Raw genomic sequence first — 20,776 nt, 5'->3', positions numbered from 1 at the left:
CCCCTGTCAGCTGCAGCCACTGATGCTTTCTAGACATCGTGATTTCCCAAAACTGAATAAATACCACACATAGCAACACAAAACTGCTTTGCTAGCTCAATCATGTTGTATGGCTGGATGGTTGATGCGTACATGCTGATTCAGGTGCTATCAGAGCCGATCCTCGCATCACTGTGGCTTAATGATCAACTCAGTCAATTAAAACAATCCGTCCTGTGTTAGGAGTGTATGTCGCCGACAGAAAGAAAGAAAGAAAGAAAGAAAAGGGAAAAAAAGATAGAAAAGCAGCGTACACCTCACATATTTATTTCTCACAGTTGCACGCACGTTTGGCTGGCATGCAGAAGCACCGTCTGTGTGTCGAGGGTGCGAGCCGCAGCTTCAGCTGCTCAGGTAGAGAGGCTTAGCCCGGTGTGTTTTTTCGCTGATTCGGTTCTGCAGGTTCTCTGCTGGTACACTGGAGACGGGGATCAAGCAGTTTGTCTCACTCGGGATAGATTGTGCTTTTTTGGTTCATAGTTTATGATTGACGTGCGATTTATTCGCGTTTAGAGGGAATAAATTTCCGTTATAACGGAAACGTGGACACAGTTATCTATACAAAATACACAGACTAACTAACTAACTGATTGACTAACATAAACAACTAAAAATTGAAAAAAACATAGCTTGCACCGTTAGCTCCGGTAAGGGAAAGCATGAGGGAAAGCGGCTGACCGGAAGTCACGCACAAAAAACGGAAGTTGATCACTATTTACTTCCGTGTTTGAAAATAAGGTGGATAGGCGGCGGCTGGCTTAACTCGTCAATAATGCGCTGAGAAAAATGTTTTAAGTCCACAAAAAGTAGGCTAATTTATTCCAAAAAGGTCAACAAAAAGGTTAATTTTCTGTCAAACATTTTTTTAAAGATGCGCACTCCACAGACAGAAAGCACTGCACGGAGCGAGGTTTTTGAGCGCGCTCGGCTTTCAGTTATAACTGACAGGACTGCAAATATAACAAAAACACTTAAGATGTCATACTTTAAAACAAACTCTCAACTGGCTGGCTTGTGGCACTGGTCTGACCCGGCCGTATGCAGTGGAGGTTCCAGCGCTGGAAAACCAAGCGGCTCACAGCGTGACAGACGCCTGCACACACAAAGCTGGAAAACGGGAGGACACTCCTAATTCCCCAGTCCTTAACTAACCTCCACCCTACCCCTGAAACTTCTCCACCTACGCTGGCTGTCTTCGCCCCCCTCCTGGCCGTGAATGCAATAAAGGTGGCTTCGTCGGGCACTTTACAGCAGCTCCGCTTCCCAGAGCCAAACTGTCACTGTCACTCTCCTTTCTCAGTTTGTGCCCTGCAATCAAGTCCAGCTGTGTATGATCAGTCCCTGTCAGATCCACAGGTGAACGCATTGTCTTTGATTACTTGTCGCCATGGCAACCGGTCCGCTCAACCCCAGTTCATTAGCCTGCAATATGAATAAAAGTTGGACGGTGATTAGAAATTCCTCCAACATGGTGCAGGGAAACTATTTTTCGGATCAACCCAGGAGCAGTAGCATCGCTATGCTAACTAGCTGGCTATGCTAATCAGACGTGCGTGCATAGACACGTCATGTGATCACAGGGGTCAAAAGTGTCAGCTCTTGAAGCAACAACGCGTCGTGTTACGGACGTGTGACACGTAGGCTATACTATATAGGCTATATAGACCGTTTCAAACTGGACAACATAAACATTCTAAATAGGTCTCTTTGTATTTCCTGTTTGAATGTATGCTAATACAGAAGTTGACAGGAAGTAAACAGGGACCAAAGTTGTTGCCCAAGCAACAGAATAGCAATGAAATGGTCCATATATACTGTACATCCTGCTCATCGACGGGAAATCACATCATCTGCTATATGTGACGTACATGCCCTTATTTGGACAACACATCGTGGTATTGCCATAGACCCCCCCCCCCCCCCCCCCTTCCATCCGCCCCCCGCACCCCATCGATTTGTCTATCTTACATTTATCTCTTTCATATCATTAATGCATAGATATGCTTTCGAATGTGATATGCAGCCTGCCTATGGCAAGCCATTTTAACATTTAATCGCTAGACTGGATATTCATTGCTGATATCTGCAACATAATTTTGCCTAGTCAAAACTCTTATTCAAGATATCTGTAATTAGATTTTGCCTAGTCAAAACTCTAATTACAGATATCTGTAATTCAGTTTTGACTAGTAAGATTCAAACTATTTTTGCCATTCATGTGTATGGGGTTTGTCATTATAGATATCTCCAATGTAGTTGCGGATATCTGCAATTGTTATTGCAGATATCTGCAACTGAATTGTGGATATCTGTAATTCCAGTTTGAGATATCTACAATTTAATTTTGACTAGTCATAATTCAAGTTCATATGGCAAGCCGTTTTAACATTTAATCACTAAGTCCGACTATCCGGAATTACCATTATAGATATCTATAACGTCATTTTGACTAGTAGTAATGTCATTGTGACTAGTATGAATTTTAATTTAAGATATCTGTAACGTCATTCTGACTAGTCAAAACTGAATTACAGATATTTGTAATGCCATTTTGACTAGTCAAAACTGAATGACAGATATCTATAACGTCATTCTGACTAGTCAAAATTGAATTACAGATATCTGTAACGTCATTTTGACTAGTCAAAGCTGAATTACAGATATCTATGACGTCATTCTGACTAGTCAAAACTGAATTACAGGTATCTATAATGTCATTCTGACTAGTCAAAACTACAGTTACAGATATCTGTAATTCAGTTTTGACTAGTAAGATTCAAACTATTTTTGCCATTCATGTGTATGGGGTTTGTCATTATGGATATCTACAATTACATTATGACTATCTATAATTCCAGTTTGAGATATCTACAACGTCATTTTGACTAGTCATAATTCAGTTGCGGATATCTACAACGTCATTTTGACTAGTGAAAATGACGTTGTAGATATCTACAACGTCATTTTGACTAGTCATAATTAAGTTGCGGATATCTATCACGTCATTTTGACTAGTCATAATTCAGATGCAGATATCTACAACGTCATTTTGACTAGTCATAATTCGAATTCAAGATATCTACAACGTCATTCTGACTATCTGAACCTCAGTTCAAGATATCTAGAAAAGACCATGTAGATATCTTCAATTGATGATAATTAAAGATATCTTGAACTTGAATTATGACTAGTCAAAATTAAATTGTAGATATCTCAAACTGGAATTACAGATATCAAAAATTCAGTTGCAGATATCCGCAATAACAATTGCAGATATCCGCAACTACATTGGAGATATCTATAATGACAAACCCCATACACATGAATGGCAAAAATAGTTTGAATCTTACTAGTCAAAACTGAATTACAGATATCTGTAATTAGAATTTTGACTAGGCAAAATCTAATTACAGATATCTTGAATAAGAGTTGGCAAAATTATGTTGCAGATATCAGCAATGAATATCCAGTCTAGCGATTAAATGTTAAAATGGCTTGCCATAATGAGTGACATCATTGTATTTTTTTTTCCTGCTTTATAGCGCATCGCACATCGCCACTCACTAGGCTACTGACTGGCTGCCATAAGCTACACACAAATAAAACATTAAGAAGTTCTAACAAATGCAAACTGGCCAACAGTAGAATTCGCCACATGACAAAAGCAGACAAGAAACTGTAGTTTGAGCGCTATCCTTGGTGCTGAAGATGCAAAAATAAACAAATGTCTATACTCCAAAACTAATTACCTCTGACATGACGAACCAAGACAGTGTACATAGATAAAAAAAAAAAAAACAACATGAGCAGAAAAACAGAAGTCCTGACCAACAGCAAGCAGCGATCACCATGGCCAAATAAAGTCGCATATCTGTAATAAAGAAATAATAACAAGACAGCTGTTGGCAACTAGCTGTTGCTGCTGCAGCTACTATTAAACGTGACTGGAATTAATAAACAAGCAGTAAATGCACAGTGGGGGTTATTTGTTTTCTGTATCGGCGTGACGCGCTGTGTTAATTGAGTGAATCGTCCGAGCGGACGCGTGTTAATTTGAGTTTGATTTAATTTAATTACACTAAAGGTGTTGAGTTAAACTAACCATATGAGTCCTTTTCGTTTTTATACAATGTAGTGCTGCATTTTGAAAGTAAAAAGAGTTAAGTTTTTTGGGGCTATGTTATATCAGGGGTTTCAGCTTGGCACCGTGAACCTGTGCCTCCCGTGACCTGTAAAAGTAGCGTTGTGACATGTTTCTGTTGTTGGCGAATTGTTACAAGCTGATGAATTCGCTGGTCAAGGCAGGCCAAACAGGTGAGATGACAGACAGATGGCTGGTTTGTCTCTAACAAAATACTTTCTGTAGACGTGCTGCAAGAACGGATTAATGCTTAATATACATCTGCAGCCGGAGCGCATTACGCTGTCAATAGGCTTTATGTGTGGGGAATACAACGATGTGCTATCCAAATAAGGGCTTGTACGTCACATATAGCAGATGATGTGATTTCCCATCGATGAGCAGGATCTCTTAACCGTCACCTGTGAAGTTGCAACCCCGCTAGTCTTCTCCTTAAATGACGAGGACTAATCTGAATGCCTAACAGAAAGACACAATACAATTTCTGCCTGTTAGACCTTGACCGAAGTAGCCTACATCCTGATGCGTTGATCAATAATGTCATCTGCCATTTTCACCTCCCTGGGACACCAGTGGCAGCTCTTGTAGGCTGAAATCAGGACGATAACATTAACCAGCACGCAATCATTGACAATTATCACGAGAAAACAATCTTTATCTCGAGATAACGAATTAATAAGTCGTTATCACGAGATAACAGTGCACAAAAAAAGAATAATACATATATATATATATATATATATATATATATATATATACATGCTATAAGTGTAGCCTATATATATGTTTACGCAGTTTCTATCTATCTATCTATCTATCTATCTATCTATCTATCTATTTTCTTTCCTTGTTCAGCCACTATTTTTAACACTTCTACAACAGATCATTTGTTAGCCTATAATAATAGGATACTTGCAGCTTTATATCAAGGGGAACAAACTGTGTCTCATGAAATTGTTATATTATTTATTATACCTACTTATTTCCACAGCAGTTGGGGTGCTGTGTGTTGTTGCCTGTTCCTGCCACAAGGTGGAGTCTGGGGTTTGTGAGTCAGTGCCATAATACCAGGCTGTATAGAGATTTAATTTTTATTTTGAATAAAAATAAAATCTCACGTTTCCAGAGGATGGTTTCACTTCAGATTGATAGTAGACCACCTCAGAATGTCACACACTAAATTTCATTTGATTCTGATGTAGAATAAGAAAAAAATAAGAGCCTTCTTAAAAAGTCAAATATGAGAAAACACCTCATATTTGACTTTTCTTATTTTAAAAGAGCTATTTTCTAGAAAATGCATTTACAAAAATTCCACTGCCACTGTAGCTGCTCTATAATGAAGCCCGCTCTTCTGCAACTTCTCTTTCCTCTAGAGTTCCTCCAGACATTTCCCCACTACTTTCTGTTTACCATAGCCTATCTCACCAGAAAATGCTGGCAGCCGGGATATCTTTTCATTATTGTGTAACTGTTTTTTTCCCTCCAATTTTATTTTAATTTATGAACATGAATGTAAATAAATAAAAACAAATATACAAATTAATCTTAACCCCACAGAAAGAATCAAATTGTTAACATCAATCCAAAACAATTGAACATAAATACATTCATAAAATAAATGAACAATAGTTTCTGTGTCAGTTTGCAGAATACACAGGATTCGACCAGAAGGTCTGTACATTTTAAGAATTTCTTTTGTTGGATAAATTAAATGTATATCTTTAAAATAAACATCACCACCTTTATTATTGACTATATATTTTTTGTAGTAAGTCAAACCACTTTCCAGTTAATGTAACTGTATAATTGAGGTTGTCTGGAATCTGTCAATATCAATGTGCTGTTGATTAAAAGCCGAATCTCTCAAAAATACTTTGGTTGATCTGCTGTTTATTTATGATATGCAGCAAGTCACAAAGTGATATGAACTTTTTGATTTATACAATGGAGAGACAAGTCTGTGACAACACTTAAATGGGAAATTAGTAAACCACAGGCTACTTTGCAGAATAAGTTTGATCTGTCCTCATAACGTGTGAAAATATTTGAGTAGCATCATCACAAAGCTGCTTCAGTTCTTCTTCCTTTTGTTTCATATCTGTGCAAACGAGTTCATAAGTTATGTAAACAAGTAGACTGTGTGTGCAGACGATTTCTGTTACGTTAATTCAATGCTGTATTTCTCAGCACTGGGATGTCGCTCCAACAAGCAACTCACAGCTATGGAAAGTTCAACTCTTCTAGTTTCTTTCAGTGTCCGCCCTATCTTGCAGTGAAGGCTATTTCATGAGCAATTGCCCACATCAGCCTCATAGTGTTAACAATTTGATTTAAGATACTGAGGTAGGCCTAACTCACATTTAAACATTTAATGATGAACTCATACATTAATTCACCATTAACTCATCAATTAATGCTCCACACCATTAGCCTAATTAATTAATGGTTAGGTCACTATGACTTAACCCACTTAATATATCAATATTTAAGGGCGATATTTAATTAATACATTAATTCATATGCGATCAAACTATGTGCCATGGATGGTGAGTTTGTAGATCTGCTTTTTCGGTGGATTCTGTGCACTGGATGAGTGCTCAGGAATAGTGAGCAGGGTCTGACGGTGGTTGTTCCACAACATGTGGGTCTCCCTAGTCCTCATACCCCCCTGGGACTATGACGTCACATACGCGACCTCCTCCTGTTTAGTCTTTCTAATTAAAAAACTTGTATCTCAACAGTTTTACCACAAAGTATGACTTTCTTGACCTTAAAATTTATGTTTTAAATTCATTAACAACATAAAGCTGCAAGTATCTTATTATTATAGGCTAACAAATGATCTGTTGTAGAAGTGTTAAAAATAGTGCCTGAACAAGGAAAGAAAATAAAAAGAAAGATAGATAGATAGATAGATAGATAGATAGAAACTGCGAGACCAGATGGCAGCGTGAGACCGCGAGACCACTGTGAGATTTTGAGATTCAACATGGCGGCGCCTAGCTGCTAGATTAGATATCGGGTGCGTCCCAAGTCTCTTATTTTTATAGTGCTACTGCTAGCTCCTCGCTTGAACCGGAAGTCGTTCGAGGTCCACCATCTTCTAGGCCGTCCCAAGTCTCTTATTTGTGCAGCGAGGAGCTAGCAGCAAGCTTTAAGCAGCTACGAGCTAGGATGGTTGAGAGGTTCCTAACAGGAAGTCTTTTTCAGCTTGAGGCCATGACGTATAAATACCCGCCCCCTTTATCTGGCTCATTTGAACGAGATGGCGGAGAAATAGCGCAAGTGTACCCGTTACATGCATTCTTTGCAATGAAACGCTGTAATTCACATGCCTACGTGACTACAAAGAGTAACGTTAATGATATTTCGTGCAAGACTGTCATGTTGTAATTAAGTTTATTTCATTACAATCTGTTGCGTTGTTCAGCGGACTGTCGGTGATGTGTGGCTGTTAAATGTACAGCTGCTCATGTCCAGAACCACACGTGTTGATATAACACCACACACAAACACACACACATTTGCCCATCATTAATTGTCCTGCATGTCATGTGAGTGGAATAATGTTTAATAGCTTGTAGGTAATATTAATTAGCCTATTAATATTAATATTAATTAATATTATTACTTTCATGTTGTTGTAAGCTACTGTCATTACCGTCTGTCCTGCACCTCTCTCTGTCACTGTCTCTGTCTCTGTCTCTCTCTCTCTCTCTGTCTCATTGTGTCATACGGATTACTGTTAATTTGTTATGTTGATCTGTTCTGTACGACATTTATTGCACGTCTGTCCGTCCTGAAAGGGGGATCCCTCCTCAGTTGCTCTTCCTGAGGTTTCTACCGTTCTTTCCCCTCTTAAAGGGTTTTTTTTGCGGAGTTTTTCCTTATCCGCTGTGAGGGCCCTAAGGACAGAGGGATGTCATATGCTGTAAAGCCCTGTGAGGCAAATTGTGATTTGTGATATTGGGCTTTATAAATAAAATTGATAAAATTGATTGAGGTAGACTGACAGGTCTGATGTCTTATTCACTCAGCAGCTGACTTGTTGAATGATGGCGAGTGGATTTAATAATAGTGATAATAATGACGATGATAATAATAATGATAATAATGCTCATCACAGTGACAGTGGCAGGGCTACAGACCGTTCTTCAATTGCCACAAACTTCGGCAAATGTCTCAATAACAATGGTAACACATGCAAAACTGTGTGACCAAAGTCATGACGGCGGGGGGCAGGGGGTTACGGCTTTGATCAGCGAATATAATGAGACTTGGGATGTACGCTAAATGCTGGCTCCGTTATGCAGCAGATCCAGTTGTGCCACTGTCATCAGGAATGGACGTCGCTTCACGTGACGCTTCAGAGTAAGGCCGTCTCATGTCTCTTAAACCGACAATGCTTGCTCATCGCTCCTAGCTCTAGTTCCTCGCAATTTTTCCTAGGTGGGAGGGGCTAAACAGCTAGCAAAGTCAGCTAGCAGTAGCACTAGCAGTAATTTAAGAGACTTGGGGCGCACCCAATGCTCGCTCATCGCTCCTAGCGCTAGCTCCTCACATTTTTTCCTAGGTGGGAGGGGCTAAACAGCTAGCAAAGTCGGCTAGCAGTAGCACTAGCAGTAATTTAAGAGACTTGGGACGGACCCATCAACAAACTAGCCAAACAAATATAATTACCTAACGGGTGACAACTCCAGCCTGCACCATCAGCCAGAGTGGAGGACCTAGAAGAGTTTATCGATCACTACTACTACGAGTGCGTCATGGAGGGTCCTGCCGACAACCCCAATAAGAGGAAGAAGACCGACTCAGCCACCGATACACAAGACTTATTATCCTCCGAATTTAGCGTCTTGGAATCCATCAACAAGAAGCTAGAAGTGCTCGGTATGCTTCACCAGGAGATAAAAGACCTCAAGGTAAGCTTGGAGTTCACTTACCAGCAGATTAGCGACCTGCAGCAAAACAACGCTGAACTCCGCTCCACCTTAGCGGCGGTCACTTCAGATGTAGATCTCCTCAAAAAGGAAAATAAACTCCTGAAGGAAACTGTCCTCGACGTGCAGTCCAGAAGCATGAGAGACAATTTAATCATTTCTGGCATCCCGGAGAGCACACCAGACAACCCAGAAGTCCAGGTAAAAAAGTTCATGGTGACGGCCCTCAAGATCCCGACGGAGACTGTCAACAACATCACCACACCACCACAGGCTCGGACCCCGAGGAGGTCACAGCGTCCTCGTCCGATCATCGCCAAATTCGAACATTATCAGCAGAAAATGCTTGTTAAGAGTAAAGGACAAGAGCTAAAAGGCACTTCGTTCGGTATGAACGATCAGTTCCCCAGGGAAATCAACGAGAGGCGGAAAGTGTTATATCCCATTTTAAAAGAGCACAGGCAGAAGGGAAATAGGACCTCTCTTGTGGTCGACAAATTATACATAGATGGGCAGCTGTTCCGCCACTCTACCACCACCCCATGGCTCTTCTAAGCAAGATAAGTGCCCCTAAAACCACAAGACAAAGTAGAACCATAGCTTAATTGTATTATAAAAGTAAAAAAAAAAAAAAAAAGACCAAAAGATGTGTGTATGCATGTATATATATATTGGGGCTGCACTATTCTTGAAATAAATAAATAAATATATGTATGTATATTTCATTCAAAATGGTACTCTGACACATTTCTCCTGCAACAGATAATTAAGCATTCCTGCGATTGCAATGCAATTAAACGTGCGGCCCTGGTATATATGTATGTATGTATGTATATATGTATATATGCAGATGTATATGTATGTACATGTGGATATATGGATATATATGTATATATAATGAACACAACACTGACTTAGTGAAAAGGAAAAAAAGGAAAAAAAAATCTCACAGGGTGTGAATGTACACTTCACATACTCCACCCAGCATTCTCCCTTTCCTTCTCTATTTTTTTCCCCTCCTTCAAGAGGGAAGAAACCCACTTGCTAAAGTCAGAAGAAAAATCTCTTAAAGATCCAAATTTTAATCAAATTTTTTCATCCTGCTATAACAACAGACAAAGAGGTGTCTCTATCATGGTCCACAAGAGACTACCATTTACTTTAAACAGCACGGTAACAGACCCAGAAGGCCGCTACATCATTATTCAGGCAACAATCTTTAACAAATTATATACAATCGTTAATGTGTATGCCCCTAATAATGATGATCCAGCCTTCTTTCACACAATCTTCTCTCTACTATCTAACCTGTCAGACAGCTCGACAACTATAATTGGAGGAGACTTTAACACAGTCCTAAATGCTTCATTAGACCGATCTAGCAACTCAGTACACACAAAGCAATCACAATCGTCTAAGGTAATACAGGAATATATGGATGATTTTGGGCTTGGCGATGGCTGGAGACTCAAATACCCATTGAAGAGGGAATATACTTTCTTCTCTCCTGTGCATCGCTCATTTTCAAGAATTGACTTTTTTCTCTTAAACAACTCCATCTCACAAAAAATTACCACAAAAATACACCCGATCATTATCAGCGACCATGCACCAATATCACTCAATCTGCAAATAGAAACCATCCATAAACGGCCCCCAACATGGTGCTTTAATATCTCTTTACTTAAAGACCCAGACTTTGACAAAATGGTGAGACGGGAGTGGGCAAACTTTCTTGAAGACACTGACTCTCCAGCTTTATCTCCATCTTTAATATGGGACACTGGGAAGGCAGTAATCAGAGGAAAAATTATATCATACTCCTCCTACAAGAAGAAACATGAATTGCAAGCAGAAAAAAACATTGAGTAAAAAATTAAACAACTAACACAGGAATATGCAAACAATCCAAGTGATCAAGTATGGACCCAATTACAGTGTACAAAATCGCAACTGGACAATATTCTATCAGAGAAAACTGAATTTATCATACAGCAACTAAGATATAATAATTTTGAACACAGTAACAAATCAGGAAAATTTTTGGCTAATCAGCTCCCACGCAATAAAGAAAAATCTCTGATACCAACAATCCAGGGGCCGTCTGGAAATTACACACAATCTCCTCAGGAGATTAATCAGATTTTCTACTCTTTCTACCATAACTTATATTCAACAGTAAACAGTCCAAACCTAGAAGATATTCAGGCTTTTCTCAATAACCTAAATTTACCTCAGTTATCCACGGAACACATGTTAGACGCCCCCCTGAATATTAATGACCTGCAGAGCGCATTAGACAAAATGCCAACAGGTAAGGCTCCAGGTCCAGACGGCTTTCCTGACGAATTTATAAAACATTTCTGGACAATATTAGCACCGCTTTTCATCAGGATAGTGACAGAGATCAAAAAGAACGGAGGTATAAGACCTCACATGAATATAGCAGCAATCAAATTATTACTAAAGCCAGACAAAGACCCACACACTTCCTTCTAGCTACCATCCTCTATCACTAATCAACAGTGATATCAAAATTATCTCAAAGGCACTTGCTTCTAGACTGGAGAAAATAATCGCATCAGTAATTCATAATGATCAAACGGGCTTCATTAATGGCAGACACTCAAGTAATAATGTCAGAAGAGTTCTTAATCTGATAAGTAAAGTACAATGCGTTAATACAAAAGCAATTATTCTGTCACTTGATGCAGAAAAAGCCTTCGACAAGGTCAACTGGTCCTTCCTATTTGCCACCCTGAGTGGATTTGGCTTTGGAGAGTCATTTATCCAGTGGGTATCAGCCTTATATAATTCCCCTAAGGCCACAGTCACCACCAGCGGGATCACATCTAAAAGCTTCATTTTGCAGAGAGGAACCAGACAAGAGAGCCCACTCTCACCTCTACTGTTTGCAATATTCATCAAACCATTGGCTATGGCAGTCCGTCAGAACAGCAAGATCATAGGTATCCATTCCGCCAATTCAGAGCATAAAATTAATCTATATGCCGACGACATTTTACTTTATCTACAAGAACTGAAATCATCTTTACATGAAGTATTTAATATCATAACAATTTTTTCTAAACTTTCAGACTACTCCATCAACTGGTCCAAATCGACAATACTGCCAATAACGGAGAACTCGTGGAATCCTGCAGACCAAAAATTTTCTCTCCCTGTGGGCAACATAAGATATCTTGGCATAAATATTTCACCCAAACTATCAGACCTGGTCCACCTGAACTTTAGCCCGCTGCTAGATCAGATCTGTGGTGACCTGAAGCGCTGGAATAATCTTCCCATCTCCCTCCTGGGACAAATAGCCACAATTAAAATGAAAATTCTACCCCAAATTAACTATTTTTTTTCCATGATTCCATTCACACCCACATCGAAATGGTTCCTGTCATTAGATTCTGCAATTATAAAATTCTACTCAAAGAACAAAACAGCAAAAATTAGCCTAAGCACCCTTCAGAAAAACAAATTGGAAGGGGGATTAGACACTCCTAACTTTAAACATTACTATTTAGCTAACCAGCTACAATACCTATTGAAATGGTTACATCCTAACGAAGACTACACCTCCTGGCTCGAACTAGAACAGGCGGACTGCAACAATATAAAACTCTCTGACCTCCCGTTTATCACCACTACACTCAGACGTCATAACTGTTTTAAGAACCCAATGATTGCTTCCACCTTATCAGCCTGGTGGAAAACACTAGAAATCACAAACTCTCTGATAGAACCTTGCTTGCTCTCTCCAATTTGGCACAACCCGGATTTTGAAATTAACAAAAGACCTCTCCATTTTAGCACATGGGAGATGAAGGGAGTAACTCATCTCCATCACCTTTTCCAAGACAATATACTTATGACATACACAAACTTATTTCAAACTTTTGAAATAAGAAATGGAAATTTTCTACAATATTTACAATTGATAAAAACAATCAAGAGGAGAATTCCAGCGCCTCAGGACACTTTACAGCCACCAGAATTTGCCAAACATATTACAAAGCTTTCTCCGAGTAATAAGAAGAACCTTTTATACCTTTTATAAATTACTGTCAAAGACCAGTTCTATACATTTACCAATTTTAAAGTGGGAAAAAGAGCTGGGTGTATCACTGGACCCTGACTTCTGGACTCAGATATGCAAAAATACATTCAAGATGACAAGACACACTAATATACAACTTATCCAATTTAAAGTACTCCACAGAACACAGGGCCCACCCACCGCGTCGGGCGGTGGGTGGGCGGGCCCTCCTGCCCCGCCTGTCTGGGGTGTGTCTCTGGCTCTCTGGGGGTGCCGGCCATTGCCGCCCCGGGTCCTTGGGCCTGTGTGGTGTCCTGCGGCCTCTGCGGCTCCCTGGTCTTGGGGTCTGGGTGCTCCTGTGGTCTTGGGGTGCCATACCGCCCCCCTTCCCCCGCAGGGCTGGCCCTGGACCTTGGTGATGGTTTTCATAAACACGTTGGGAGGGTTCAAATACACGCATGCATGTTCGATACTTCAGCTCCATGACGCATCGCAAAGAACCGATGGGATCACTCCAGAGGGGCCCACTTGCTTCTCAAACCTACCACACCGCGCTGGCAACTCTTCTCTACAATCGGGCTTTCCCCCTCCACCAAGACTCTCACATTTTTGGTGTTCAGTATAGACTTTGGACGTGCTGACGTATTGCGGTAAGCGAGTTGTGTCATTTCCGGTGTTTCTGTGACAGCGTCTCTGTACTGCTCTGGTGAATTCCACTCGTCTGCTTTCTCACCTCAGTTGCTTTAACGCTGCTTTTACGTCTACTTCAAGTCATAGCCCACACTGGTTCTGTTTAAGCACCTATAGCTCTCCTCCTTTCTACGACTTTCTTGCTAATCTCTTAGCTGTTGTTTGCACGCTCTTAGCCTTGTTAGCTACATTAGCTTAGCCATGGCTTCTCCTTCTCCTGCTCTTTCTTGCCCGGTGTGTCAAATGTTCAGTTATGCCTCTGCCTCCTTTAGCGACAGTGGTAATTGTAACAAGTGTAGCTTATTTGCTGCGTTGGAGGCGATGCTTAGTGAATTAGAAGCGCGGCTCCGCACCATGGAAAACCATTCAGCAGCTGCGGTAGTTAGCCAGTCCGGTGCGGAGCCACATAGCATAGCCTTAGCCTCTGCTAACTGTCCTCCGGTAACTCCCATTCAGCCGGGAGGTTGGGTCACGGTCCGCCAGAAGCACAGCTCCAAGCCGAAGCCCACGGCTCACCACCAGCCTGTTCACGTTTCCAACCGCTTTTCCCCACTCAGCGACACACCCGCTGAGGACAAAACTCTGGTTATTGGCAGCTCTATTCTGAGGAACGTGAAGTTAGCAACACCAGCGGCCATAGTCAAATGTATCCGTGGGGCCAGAGCGGGCGACATTGAATCAAATTTGAAGCTGCTGGCTAAAGCTAAACGTAGATTCAGTAAGATTGTTATTCACGTCGGCGGCAATGACACCCGGTTACGCCAATCGGAGGTCACTAAAATTAATATTGCCTCGGTGTGTGAATATGCAAAAACGATGTCGGACTCCGTAGTTTTCTCTGGACCCCTCCCAAATCTGACCAGTGATGACATGTTTAGCCGCATGTCATCATTTAACCGCTGGCTGTCCAGGTGGTGTCCAGCAAACGATGTGGGTTTTGTTAATAATTGGCAAACTTTCTGGGAAAACCTGGTCTTATTAGGAGAGACGGCATTCATCCCACTTTGGATGGAGCTGCTCTCATTTCTAGGAACCTGGCAAACTTTATTAGTAATTTAAATCCCTGACAACCCAGAGTTGAGACCAGGACTCGGAGACGCAGTCCTATACGCCTCTCTGAGCTTCTAGTTCAGTTACCCAGCCATAGTTTTAATAGTTTTATACAAACGGTGTCTGTCCCCCGACCACCTAAATTATTTAAATCTAAAATTAAACAAAGAGGAGTTGTGCATAACAACCTCATAAAAATTAAAACCTCTTCTGTGACAGAAAGACAAAACAGGAGAATTAAATGCGGACTGTTAAATATCAGGTCTCTATCGTCTAAAGCAGTGTTAGTAAATGAATTAATATCAGATAATCATATTGATTTACTCAGTCTCACTGAAACCTGGCTGTGTCAAGATGAATATGTTAGTCTAAATGAGTCCACTCCTCCCAGTCATAATAATACCCACATTCCTCGAAGCAGCGGCCGAGGAGGGGGAGTTGCAGCCATTTTTAACTCTAGCCTGTTAATCAGTCCTAAACCTAAACTAGATTATAATTCATTTGAAAGCCTCGTTCTTAGTCTTTTACATCCGACCTGGAAAACCTCGCAGCCACTTTTATTTGTTATAGTGTACCGTGCTCCTGGCCCGTATTCTGAATTTTTATCTGAATTCTCAGAGTTTTTATCCAGTTTAGTTCTTAAATCAGATAAAGTTATTATTGTAGGCGATTTTAACATTCATGTCGACGTTCATAATGACTCCCTGGCTACCGCGTTTATCTCATTATTAGACTCCATTGGCTTCAGTCAGGGTGTACATCAACCTACTCATTGTTTTAACCATACCCTCGATCTAGTTCTGACGTATGGAATTGAAATTGATAACCTAAAAGTCTTTCCACAGAATCCCTCGCTATCGGATCATTATCTGATTACTTTTGATTTCTTTTTACTCGATTACACGCCACTCAGCAACAGTTACTATACTAGATGTTTATCAGATAGTGCTGTCGCAAAAGATTACTTCGTCGTTAAATTCAATACCAATACCTTCAGTAACAGAGGTTTCCAGTGCCGACTTTACCCTCTCCCGAATTGATCATTTTGTTGATAGTGCCGTAGGCTCGCTACGAACAACGCTCGACTCTGTAGCTCCTCTTAAAAAGAAGTTAAAAAAGCAAAGAAAGTTCGCTCCTTGGTATAACTGTCAAACCCGTAAGTTAAAACAAATATCGCGAAAATTTGAAAGGAATTGGCGATTAACCAAACTGGAAGAATCTCGTTTAATCTGGACAGACAGTCTCAAAACTTATAAGAGGGGCCTCCGCAATGCCAGAGCAAACTATTACTCAGCTCTAATAGAAGACAATAAGAACAACCCCAGGTTTCTTTTCAGCACTGTAGCCAGGCTGACTGAGAGTCAAAGCTCTATTGAGCCTTGTATTCCCTTAGCCCTTAGCAGTAATGATTTTATGAGCTTTTTTAATGACAAAATTCTAACTATTAGAGGCAAAATTCATGACCTCTTGCCCTCAGATAGTACCTATCTAACCTCAAACACAGCTGTAAAATCTAATATATATTTAGATTGCTTCTCTCCAATTTCTCTTCAAGAATTGACTGCAGTGATTTCTTCATCCAAATCATCAATGTGTCTCTTAGACCCCATCCCAACTAGGCTACTTAAGGAGGTCTTTCCTTTAGTTAACACTCATATATTAGATATGATCAATATATCCTTATTAACAGGCTATGTACCACAGTCTTTTAAGATAGCTGTAATTAAACCTCTACTAAAAAAGCCCACCCTGGATCCAGAGGTGTTAGCCAATTATAGACCAATATCTAATCTTCCCTTTATGTCAAAGATCCTTGAGAAAGTAGTCACAGACCAGCTGTGTGATTTTCTCCAGGATAATAATTTATTTGAGGAATTTCAGTCAGGATTTAGAGTGCATCATAGCACTGAGACAGCTCTAGTTAAAATTACAAATGACCTTCTGATTGCTTCAGACAAAGGACTCGTCTCTGTACTTGTTTTATTAGATCTTAGTGTGGCGTTTGACACAATTGACCATCAAATTCTACTGCAGAGACTGGATCACTTAATTGGCTTAAAAGGTTCAGCACTAAGCTGGTTTAAATCTTATTTATCTGATCGTTTTCAATTTGTTGACGTTCGCAATGAACCATCCTTACTTACTAAAGTTTGTTTTGGAGTTCCGCAAGGTTCTGTGCTCGGACCAATCCTGTTTACTCTATATATGCTTCCTTTAGGTAACATCATTAGAAATCACTCTATAAATTTCCATTGTTATGCGGATGATACTCAGTTGTATTTATCAATGAAGCCAGAAGAAAGCAATCAATTAACTAAACTCCATAATTGCCTTAAAGACATAAAAACTTGGATGAGCACCAATTTCCTGATGTTAAATTCAGACAAAACTGAAGTTATTGTTCTTGGCCCCAAACAACTCAGAGACTCTTTATCTGATGACATAGTTTCTCTAGATGGCATTGCTCTGGCCCCTGCCACTACCGTAAGAAACCTCGGAGTAATATTTGATCAAGATTTGTCTTTTAATTCTCATTTAAAGCAAACCTCACGGACTGCATTTTTTCATCTGCGTAATATTGCGAAAATTAGGCCTATCCTGACCCAAAAAGATACAGAAAAATTGGTCCACGCTTTTGTTACCTCAAGGCTGGATTACTGTAACTCTCTATTATCAGGTAGCTCTAGTAAGTCCTTAAAAACTCTCCAGCTAATTCAGAATGCAGCAGCACGTGTACTAACAGGAACTAATAAACGCGATCATATCTCTCCTGTTTTAGCTTCTCTGCACTGGCTCCCTGTAAAATCCAGAATTGAATTTAAAATCCTACTGTTAACTTATAAAGCTCTAAATGGTCAAGCTCCGTCATATCTTAGAGAGCTCATAGTGCCATATTATCCCACCAGAACACTGCGCTCTGAGAACGCAGGGTTACTCGTGGTCCCTAAAGTCTCCAAAAGTAGATCAGGAGCCAGAGCCTTTAGCTATCAGGCTCCTCTCCTGTGGAATCATCTTCCTGTTACAGTCCGGGAGGCAGACACCGTCTCCACATTTAAGACTAGACTTAAGACTTTCCTCTTTGATAAAGCGTATAGTTAGGGCTGGCTCAGGCTTGCCTTGTACCAGCCCTTAGTTAGGCTGACTTAGGCCTAGTCTGCCGGAGGACCCCTCTATAATACATCGGGCCCCTTCTCTCTCTCTCTCTCTCTCTCTCTCTCTCTCTCTCTCAATTCTGTCAATTCAATAAGCTTTATTGGCATGACTGTAGATTAACAATATTGCCAAAGACATTAAAATTTACAAATAAAGTACAATAATAAAAGTAAGTCAGAAAACTATAAAAAAAAAAAAATTAAATATATGATATATAATACAAAATACACCAATCTACAATACAATACACCAATATATAATATAGAAAAAAAAATGAATAAAGAAAAATGTAGATTGTGAGTTACAAGGACTGTAAATATAGACAGGTGTGTCAGGTGTTGTGATGGTTGTCCCTCAGGCTTTGGCATAACCTGACATATGTTGCTGCTGCTAAGCTGCTGACTCTGTTCTCTCCAAGGATGTGTTGCATTTTAGTTTGATCAGGCAGAGAATCAAAGTCAGTGACTTTATGTTTTATTTTTGAGAGGAAGTCGGCTCTGATGTGTTCATACTTGCTGCAGTGCAACAGGAAGTGTGTCTCTGTCTCCACTTGTCTGTGTGGACAGAGCTCATACAACCTGTCCTCTCTGGGCAGCCAGGTCTGCCTGTGTCTGCCCGTCTCTATGGCCAAGCTGTGGTCACTGAGTCTGTACATGGTCAAAGTCTTCCTCAGTTTCTCATCAGTCACGGTGCTCAGATATTCTGCCACCGTGTACTGTCTATTTAGAGCCAAATAACACTGAAGTTTGCTTTGCGTTTTGTGGTCGATGTCCAATAGTTAATGTAATGTTCTTTTGTTTCTCTATAATTTGGTGGGTCCAGATTGTGTGAGGGCTGTGCTGAGGTCTTGTGTTGTTAGAGGAGCTGAGCCTCAGGACTAGCTGGCTGAGGGGGCTCTTCTCCATGTTCTCCTCTTGGCATTGCAGAGCTTTGTAGTGGTAGGAGTTGGGGTCACTTGTTTTAAGGTGTTTATAAAATTTGATGGCTCTTTTTTGAATTCTAATTAAAAGGGGGAATTGGCCTAGCTCAGCTTGGCACCCGTTGTTGGGGGTGTTCCTGTGCACTCTGAGGATGCTCTTGCAAATCTCTGTATGCAGGATTTCGATGGGGTGTTTGTCCCATTTTTCAAAATCTTGATTTGCAAGAGGACCCCACACCTCACTACCATACAGAATAATTGGTTCAATTATAGATTCTCGTATCCTATTACTGCATCTAGCTAACTCGGCCATTCTGGATGTCACTAACTCGGCTTCTTCTCCGGAGCCTTTGTGCTCCACTGTCTCTCAGATTAACTCATATCACAGCGGTGCCTGGACAGCGTGACGTGTGTGGTTGTGCTGCTGCCGTGGTCCCGCCAGATGCCTCCTGCTGCTGCTGCCATCATTAGTCATTAGTCATACTTCTTCTGTTATTATACACATATGATTATTGTCACACATGTATACTGTCAGGTATTAATACATACTTTCAACATATTGTACCGCAGTAACCAGAACTATAACTATAATATTATTACTTTCATTAATGTTGTTGTAAGCTACTGTCATTACCTGCATCTCTCTCTCTCTCTCTCTCTCTGTGTCATATGGATTACTGTTAATTTATTATGCTGATCTGTTCTGTACGACATCTATTGCACGTCTGTCCGTCCTGGAAGAGGGATCCCTCCTCAGTTGCTCTTCCTGAGGTTTCTACCGTTTTTTTTCCCTGTTATAGGGGGTTTTTTGGGGAGTTTTTCCTTATCCGCTGTGAGGGTCTTAAGGACAGAGGGATGTCGTATGCTGTAAAGCCCTGTGAGGCAGATTGTGATTTGTGATATTGGGCTTTATAAATAAAATTGATTGATTGATTGACTTCTCTTTTGTTTTGTTTTTCAGTACAGTATAGTAGACATGTATATGTTTATTTTTGACAATCTGCATGGAGCACAACCACTTCAAGGCCACAATACATCAGCATACACTGCCTGTTTCTCCCCTGTTTTTTTTGTTTGTTTGTTTATTTGTTTGTTTGTTTTTCCTCCTTCTTCTCCACATGCACTGTCACTATATAACTCAGGACTTAAGCACCTGCCCCCTCCCCCTTGCTTGTTTCCTTACTTTCCCCTTGACACACTTTGGTGTATCACGGCCCTCTCTGGCTCATATTAGGAAGGGACACTAACAACTCAAAGTACACGTCAAATAAAATTTCTCCAAACATGTTTCTTGTTATTTTAGGTAGTTATTATCACGCTAATGTATGTTCAAGTGTTCATTTCCCCCGATAAGTTGGTTTTAATTTGTTATTTGATTCTATAAACACAGTCTGACCATCTCAAGCTTTTATTTTGGTACTTCCGCTGACCGGCAGTGTGAATTTGCATATTAGCTAAATATTTAGTTTCACCCAGAACATTTAGATTTAACATTTAGATTTAGATTTAATATTTAGATTTAGATTTAGCATTTAGATTTAGATTTAATATTTAGATTTAACGGGCGGCACGGTGGTGTGGTGGTTAGCACTCTCGCCTCACAGCAAGAGGGTTGTCGGTTCAATCCCGGGCGTGGGAGCCCTTCTGTGCGGAGTTTGCATGTTCTCCCCGTGTCAGCGTGGGTTCTCTCCGGGCACTCCGGCTTCCTCCCACAGTCCAAAGACATGCAGACTGGGGACTAGGTTAATTGATAACTCTAAATTGTCCGTAGGTGTGAATGGTTGTTTGTC

At 40.5% G+C, this 20,776-nt stretch overlaps 1 protein-coding gene across 1 annotated transcript in view; it reads right to left on the bottom strand.

The window, feature by feature from the left end:
- The window catches only part of LOC125902799 (choline transporter-like protein 5-A), a 304,241-nt gene that overhangs the window by 58,205 nt on the left and 225,260 nt on the right, over positions 1–20,776 (bottom strand). The window lies entirely within an intron of this gene.

The sequence above is a fragment of the Epinephelus fuscoguttatus genome, linkage group LG15 (assembly GCF_011397635.1).
Source record: "Epinephelus fuscoguttatus linkage group LG15, E.fuscoguttatus.final_Chr_v1".
NCBI classification, from domain to species: Eukaryota; Metazoa; Chordata; class Actinopteri; order Perciformes; family Serranidae; genus Epinephelus; species Epinephelus fuscoguttatus.
Note: the sequence above shows the minus strand (reverse complement) of the source record. Positions and strands in the feature narration are given on the sequence as shown.